We start from the raw sequence: 8,651 nt of genomic DNA, 5'->3' as shown, positions 1-8,651 counted from the left end.
TGCATATATTCCTCACCTTTTGAATAACTTTTCTCAGCATGATACTTCAACTTCTTCACACTATAGCAAAATGCATGATTTACTGATTAGTATTCTTAAGCTGCGTAATATTCAATGGTGTATATTTGCCATATAAAACATTTGAATATATAACAGAAAAAGTTTGAATGCAGATATTAGATATGTGATTCTATTTCTATATTATATGTCTAATATTTGCTATTGGGATGTCTCTCCTTGAATATACACATAATAAATGATAATCATTAAAAGTTACATTACAGTCAACTTCATGGTACTTGTGTGTCTGGATAGCTAATCATTTTCCCTGTAATTGACTAACATGCATAAGGTATAGAAATAGGTGAATAAGTATCTTCTCTTCACATTTGCTGAACATCTGCTGAAGGGACTATCTCACATGGATGCATTAACCTCCCTCTTAAGTGCCTCATATACCAGGGAAGTGATTGTTTATCATAGAATTCTCCAGAATCATTGAAATATTTAGAGACTGATGCACACTGCATGCACACAGATGTTGAACACAGTACAGGAGTCACTGAGCCTACAGAGGGACGCCCCAGCAGTAACTCCAAACCTCAGTAGCCACATGATTGAGCATATGCGGACATGTTGGAGAGTCTGGGTTCAACTCTAGGTACTAGTTGGTGTGGCCTTATTGGCTTCCAAACACAACTATCTGTTGCCCCCACAACAATAAAAATCAAGCCAAAAATGCTTTTCCTTCTTCTTAAGTCCTTGGTGTCCCCTAGCAGTATTTATATTTCACTCAAATTGTTTTGTAATCAGAGATTTGAGTTGTAATTCCCTAGGTTTATGTGCAGGCGTTGTATGTAACAAAATGTCAGTTATGGTAGGTAGCCAAAATTGACAAGGCTTTGGGCAAAGGAAGCCTAAAGAAAATAGTATATATGTGAATTTATACAAAAAATAAATACATACACTTCATTTGAGAGAAGCCTTGTTAGGGATAAAATCATTTCTAAAATAGTAGAAGGCTCTGCTTAAGCACCTTTCAAACACAATGCAGTGAAAAGAAGAGCAGTGAGAATGTGGATGGCCCGGTGACCTGAGAAAATAACGAAGCACAATGCTGTGAGTTTCAAACCTGAAGAAGCACAGGACCTTTCTTTACAAAATGGCCATGTTCAAGAAGTTTATGTTTATCTCTAATTTATTGAACAGGATGTATTCTTGTCAAAATTTAAATAAAAAAGCTTTGCTTTACTCTCCCCCAGATTTACTATCAACAGAAAACCACTCATGAGTTACAGAACATGTTTGCTGTAAAGAGTCACAGAAGTTGGAGAAAGGGGCAGTTCTTCCCAGAGAACAAGAGGACGATCACTGTGGTCTTGAGTGATTAAGGCTGGGAGGATGGGGAATGGCAGCACATCCTCAAAGGGAGGAAAGCCAAAGTGCACTGGCTTCCGTTTTAAACTCATCTAAACATCATTTGAAAAGTAAAGTTGAGAAAGAGACACTTCAGGAAAATAGGACTGAAGTCAATTTGTCACGAGTCACTAGTTCTATGACGGAATCCTCTTTATCTGGGAAAGGACAAGAATATCTGGTGGGAATCTGTAGATGCACATTTGAAAGAAAAGTAATGGAAGTGACTAATCTACCAATAGGCACAAGTAGCTATTGTCTGTTCAGACCCTGTTGACAAGGACTTGTAAGTGTTAAAATAAAGAAAGTTAAATGGCATGAAGATGGGAGTCACAAGAAGCACGGATAAAATGAAAGTGGTTCAAGGTTATTGCCTGGAATGGAGAAAATAAAAGTGTTGAATTTTTAGAATCAAGATTGTGTGTTAGGATTTCTAAGTGGTAACTGAGAAAAAATAACACAGTTGAAGAATCTTACAAATTCTCCAAGTCTACCAAGCTTATAGGAGAGTAAAGTTGAATAATAAAAAATAACAAACCCCTCAAAAGTAGAACGAGGAACCTAAAAATGGCAAGATGAAGGGGGGGGGGCATTAAGTTCAGATCCAAATAAGCAGTGGATGCCTCAGTGAACACATGATTTAATGAAGAGGTAACCTCAAAATATTGGGAGCGTAACTAGTATGGAAGCATAAGCAATCTGGAAATATTGGTTTTTGTTGGTTTTTAAGCCACACCTGGCGGTATGTAGGATAACACTGTTCAGTCCTTCCTGCATAGCCTCAGGAATAGTTGATAGTTGATAGTTCATTGGACTGAGGAAAAGAGAAAAACACTTTAAGGAGGTATTTTGCCTGGGGCAATCAGGAAGGGCTTTCTTATGTTGATTTGACTACCTGACTGGGTGGAGTGTCAGGCCAGACTAGATAGAGGAGAGCTAGAGAAAGAGAGGGCAGGGCTGCAAGATGGACCACAGAGAGACTAGCAAGGAGAACATGTGCTAGAGAGAACCTAGGTCCTCCATAACTTAAGTTTCTTCTATGGGATAACTTCCTTGTAATAAACTGCTACAAAGATCAACCGGCCTGGCCCTCGTCTCTTCCTTAAATGTCTTATAGACATTTTTCTTAACTTTTCCCCAAATCTTGGTTTCTAGAGTCCCTTCCTCCAGGAGCTATGGGTTTACCTCATGAACTACTTTAAAGCAGGACTGGAGCTGGTCTCTGGAAATGTATAGTTCTGGGTTCCCTGTCTTGTGGGAGAGGCGCTGAATCAAATCCATAAACATCTTGGGCCTGTTCAGCCTTGCTCGAGAAACTATGAAAGAACTTGGGAAGGCCCAGAATCTGTCCCATCTTAGTGGGGGATTGCTGTTAGGATTCTAACTCCCAGCAAACTAAAAAATCCTATTCTCCCACTCACTTTCTAGAGTGGGGATGCACCGAACGCAATTCTTACCTTTAGTTGGTAGCTCGAGCCCGCCCAAGGGATGCCAGCTGTAAAAAACTATACACAATGAAGGTTGTGTGTTCGCAGGCTCTCTGGACAGCTCTATCTCACCACCCGCGTTCAGTGCCCTAGAGCCGCTGTGTGTGGCCTGGATCCGGACGGCTGTTGGCCAAGGGCAGACAAAAGAAGAGACGAGCGCTAGGCTGGTTGATCGTTGTAGCAGTTTATTACAAGGAAGTTTATCCCATAGAAGAAACTTAATGTTATGGAGGGCCTAGGTTCTCTCAAGCACATGTTCTCCTTGCTAGTCTCTCTTGGTCCATCTTGCAGCCCTGCCCTCTCTTTCTCCAGCTCTCCTATATCTAGTCTGGCCTGACACTCCACCCAGTCAGGTAGCCAAATCAACATAAAAAAAGCCCTTCCTGACTGCCCCAGGCAAAATACCTCCTTAAGGTGTTTTTCTCTTTTCCTCAGTCCAATGAACTATCAGCTATCAACTATTCCTGAGGCTATGCAGGAAGGACAGAACAGTGTTATCCTACAGTGGTTCTCACGCTTAGTCTTGGCTCTGAGTTTGGGGGACCAGTGGGGTGCAAGGGATTGAACCCAGGTTGATCGCATGCAAGGCAAACCCTACCCTATAACTTGGGCCCTGGGATCTGAAACTATTGGGCAGCACAGGTTAGGAGCAGAAGACATGATCACACTGATACAAATAAAGCCTCAGTTTTGTAACAAAAGGTTATAGACATATATTTTCTAAAGCCTGGTGAAAACAAATCCAAACAAAACCCAAGCACGAATGAGCTCTCATTGCGTAGTTGCCTCACGAACAGTACCATGTTGATTATTTGTTACCTTCCAGATTTAAATTTGTAAACTTTATCAATAATATCAACTTTCATCTTCAATGTGAATTAAAAATAGACTGACTTATCTTCCTTTTTTTCCATTTCATGTGTGGCTCATTGGGCATTCTCTGTGTCATTTAGTAGCAGGGAAACTGGAGTGTCATTTAAACATTTCCTTCCTCTCTGAGTCTCCCACCTCCCTCCAAAACAGTTGTAATAAATATTCAGCCTGTTGATGGAAGTGATGTAGGCAGGTAGATAGGGAAAGGCTCTCTGCAATGAAACAAAGTCTCATAGAAGAAGAATTCTAGGACTGACCCAGCCCCAAGGTGATTCCAGGACATTCCATGTCAGATGATTCTCGAACCCCCTTACAGTCCGGTTAACTCCAGCAACCCAGCCCCAAGGAGATTCCAGGACATTCCAAGTCAGATGATTCTCGAACCCCCTTTCAATCCGGTTGACTCCAGTGACCCAGCCCCAAGGAGATTCCAGAACATTCCGAGTCAGAAGGATCTATAAGAACCAGCTCGAGAACCCACTTGGGGCTCTCTCCACCCTCGGAGAAGCCCGCGTTCCCTCTGGACGCGTTACTCTCTCTCTCTTACTCTCTCTCTCTCTCTCTTACTATCTGCTTATCCCTTTCTCTCCCTCTCCAAAAGCCTCCAAATAAAACCTGTTACTTCACTGCTCGTCTACTCCTGAAATTCTTTTCTGCGAGCGAGACAAGAACCCCAGAAACTTTGGGTAAGGCTTGGGACTGGTCTCTTCTTTCCTGCAAAGAGCAAATTCTCGCCCCAGCTTGAGTCCATGGCTCCCCGAGCAATCGGGTGGCGGGGATTAACTCCCGTGCCGAGAAGATCAAGCGGACTTCAGGTGTGGCTTGACGGCCACCTTGTGGGGCTGGCGGGGCTTAGGCCCGTGCCGAGCAGGTGCTCACTGCAGACTTTACCGGTCCTAGCCTACCCAGGGTTCCGGGTGGCAGAGGCGGGTGAGGAGAAAGTGGCTGTCTTTCTCCTCCCCACTTCACATAAGTCACCCGTGGGGCCCACCGACATCAGAAGCAGATATAAAAATAGAAATTTATTCACATTGGTGATGACAATAGAAGATGCTGCACTCCTTGGAATATGAGTGAAGAGATGCCACAATCTTCCAAGGCCTGAGAGACCACAGGGCATAGCAAAGGACTGACAATAGAAGTAGCTTCATTTGGTATTGTGCTGTTTGATTTGCTTTTATTTGCAAATGGAACAGGTAGAAATAGTAGTCAGTGGCTGGAGAGATAGTATAGCTGGTAGGGTGTTGGCTTTGCATGAGGCTGGCCCAAATTTGATCCTGAAGACCACATACGGTCCCCCGGCCCCCTCCCTGAGTGATCCCTGACTTAGAACAGTGCCAGGGATGAACACTGAGCACTGCTGAGTGTGGCCCAAATAAATATGTTTTTTTAAAGAAACATCAGTCAGTCTAAGGTGTACATGAGAATGAGAACTAGGGGGAACGCTTTGTATGTTCTTAGAAGTAATAGAAACGGATGAACCCACATGCCTAGTGCTTTTAGTAAGTCCTGAGACGTTGGAGTACAAGGAGCTTAGGTTTATCAGGTTGCACCCATCACAGTGCTCCTGAGTCACTCCCATTACTTTGTTTGTCAGTAACTACTTCTTTGTGCTCTTTTCCCCAACCTGTCTCATCCTTCTTAGACACTGAAGCTGTACTGTAAGTTAATTTTGCCTTTCTCCTCTCCTTATGTCTTTTGAATAGTTTATTTTAATGCAATGGCCTTTTTGTATAGATACAGGAAGACAATTAATATTATGCTTTATAACTTAGGACTTAATTGGCTTTGAATATTATTCACTCCCGGGCATCTGCCTTCTCAACTTAAGCCTCAGTTGCCCTCACTTCCTAGCACCCCAAAAGCAGGGTCCCGATGTGGGACTGGATGGAACCAGGGCAAGCCGGTAAGTTATTGCTCCCCCGGCACCGCGATGGGCCAGGCCAAGGTGCCACGATCCTTAACTATAGGTTAAGAGTTTGATCATAGGCAAATGCTGTCATGATCCAAAAGTAACGACGAGACTAGGACCCTGCTGCTAGAAATAGGAAATGTATCTGGCCTGAGCACTGCAGTCTGAGATCGAGATGGCCCTAGGAGAGCAATTCTATAAGCTCAAAGTATTTCTTACTGTGTCCATACAAAATGATTTCTATTATGTATGCTTATGTGTTGGTTGGACAAAGAGAGGAGAAACACATCCAGGGAAATCTGTTCTAGGGTGGGTTGATCTGTCCTAAAAGCAGTTTTCCTATGTGTCCCGACTAGCTTGGATGAGACTGAACCTTTCTCCCCTTCAAAACTGCCTTCAGTAAATGATTTCAGTATATTGAGGCAGTTTCCCTTATCTCACAGGAACCTAGGTGGTCTTAGGTATGCAGATCCCAGGTGCTAAGCCTGGCCTGATCTTTGAGATGTAAATGCCTGGCTCTAGGCAGGCTGATCTTGTAGATTCCAAGCTCTAGCAAACTGGTCTTTGTTGTGCTAATCCAAGTTCTTTGTAGGTTGTAAAAGGTGAGGCCAGGATTACTGGCCTGCAGATGTAAAGAAACAATGTATGTTTTGCCTCAGTGTTCTTTCTGTAACTCCTTTTGATGACATCACTATATTGCGCCCTTTAGAGGTACTATGATCTATATAAGGGAGATTTCAGGGCTCTCTGGGGGACACTCTGTGTCAGAGAACCTGGGAAGATGGGGCTGAGGACAGAAACTGAGAGAACAAAGGTGCACGTGCTTGAGGATTCCTGAGGCCTCCATGACATACATCTCTTCCATGTAATAAACTGCTACTAAGACCAACCAGCCTGGCTCTTGTTTTCTTCTTCCTCCTGACCATCACCATCGAACTCCGTGGAGTGGGGAAACGGCCTGAGACTACCAAACACGGGTGGCGGGAGAGATAGGCCACTGCCATCCCTTTGACAGCCCTCTTTTGTGTGTTTACACAACTGGCATTCCTGGGTGGGACAGATAATTATTCATTTCTACAAACCAAATGACATTTTTTTCTAATTTTGCTGTCAGCCTGTTGATCGCACTTGGAACTGTTTGGTGAGGTATATGTCCTACTGGTCCTTTTTCTGTGAAGGGATAATGCAAGAACTTCTATCAGTTCACTCTCTTTTTAACATTTTTAGCCCATTTTACATTATTTGATTTCACATGCCATGAGACATGCTCAAAGACTTTGCTAGTTAACAATTTGCACCCAACCACTTCCTTTGGGGATGTATATTTCATATATATATATACATATATATGTATATATACATATATTTACTTAATCACTGTGAGAAGAGTTACAAAGTTTTCGGGTTTAAGCCTTGGTCATACAATTTCTGAGACTCTGATAGGGTTGATAACAAGACATGTGATTTCTGCTGTAGGATTTTGGAATAAATTGAATAATAATAAATTATATTATATAAATATTTATATAATAAACAATAATAGACATTTTAGTTTTTTATGAAGTTCCTTCCTTTCTGGTGACTTTCAAATATGCTCTCCAATAATGAAATATGAAATTTTTAAAATTGTTTTATTCTTATTTTTGAGGATTGGGCTATAGCGATATCACAGCAGGTAGGGCGTTTGCCTTTCACGCGGCCGACCTGGGTTTAATTCCCAGCATTCTATATGGTCCGCTCAGCACGACTAGGAGGAATTTCTGAGTGCAAAGCCAGGAGTAATCCCTGAGCATTGATAGGTGTGACCCAAAAAGCTGGAGCTTTTTGGGGCTGGAGTGATAGCACAGTGGGTAGGACATTTGCCTTGCACATGGCCGACCTGGGTTTAATTCCTCTGCCCCTTCTTGGAGATCCTGGCAAGCTACTGAGAATATTCCACCCGCATGGCAGAGTCTGGCAAGCTACCCGTGACATATTGGATATGCCAAAAACAGTAACAAGTCTCACAATGGAGACGTTACTTGTGCCTGCTCAAGCGAATCAATGTACAATGGGAGGACATGCTACAGTGCTTATTTATTGAATGGATATTTAATGATCACTGATCACTGTCCTCCCATTGTTCATCAATTTGCTTGAGCGGGCCTAGTAACATCTCCATTGGAGAATTTGTTGTTACTGAGTTTGGCATATTGAATACATCACGGGTAGCTTGCCAGGCTCTGCCGTGATGGTGAGATACTCTCAGTAGCTTGCCGGGTTCTCCAAGAGGGGTGGAGGAATCGAACTCGAGTCGGCCATGTTGGCTGCGTGCAAGGCAAACACCCTACCGCTGTGCTATCACTCCAGCCCGGATATTTAATATCTAAAACAAATCACTCCTTTTCTTTTACTCTTTCTCTCCATGTCTCCCTTATCTCTTACATCCAACACAGCTATGATTCATATACCCACACGCAAACACACACACACACATACACACACATACACACACATATATATACACACAGACAAAAAAGAAACTTATAATCTCTTTAGCTTTAGTGAAGTAAATCTAATATTATGGTAAGCATCATAAAATAGAAAATAATACAGAACAATAAAATAGGCTATGATAAAGAAAGAGTCGTAGATATGAAAGGAAGTCAAATATTATCATGTCTTTATTATGCTGTCTTTTTTATTAGCATTATAATATATATGGAAATATCCATTATGTTTATTCATTAGATTTAATGAGCTAGACAACTTTTTAATTTTAGAGAAGCTGTTATGCCACAAATATACCTTTTGAATAACACATTTTTATTGTTATGAATACAAAATTAATTCTTTTCACTGACATTAATACTGAAAACACTTTCAGTACAAATTAGAACTCCATTTTATTGTGAGAGAAGGGCTGTTGGACCACACCTGGCAGTGCTCAGGGATCTATATAAATTTCCAGGTAGGCTGCATGC

The sequence above is a fragment of the Sorex fumeus genome, unplaced genomic scaffold (genome assembly GCF_029834395.1).
Source record: "Sorex fumeus unplaced genomic scaffold, SorFum_2.1 ptg000264l, whole genome shotgun sequence".
Classification (NCBI taxonomy): Eukaryota; Metazoa; Chordata; class Mammalia; order Eulipotyphla; family Soricidae; genus Sorex; species Sorex fumeus.
The sequence above is the reverse complement of the archived record's forward strand: the minus strand, read 5'-3'. Positions refer to the sequence as shown.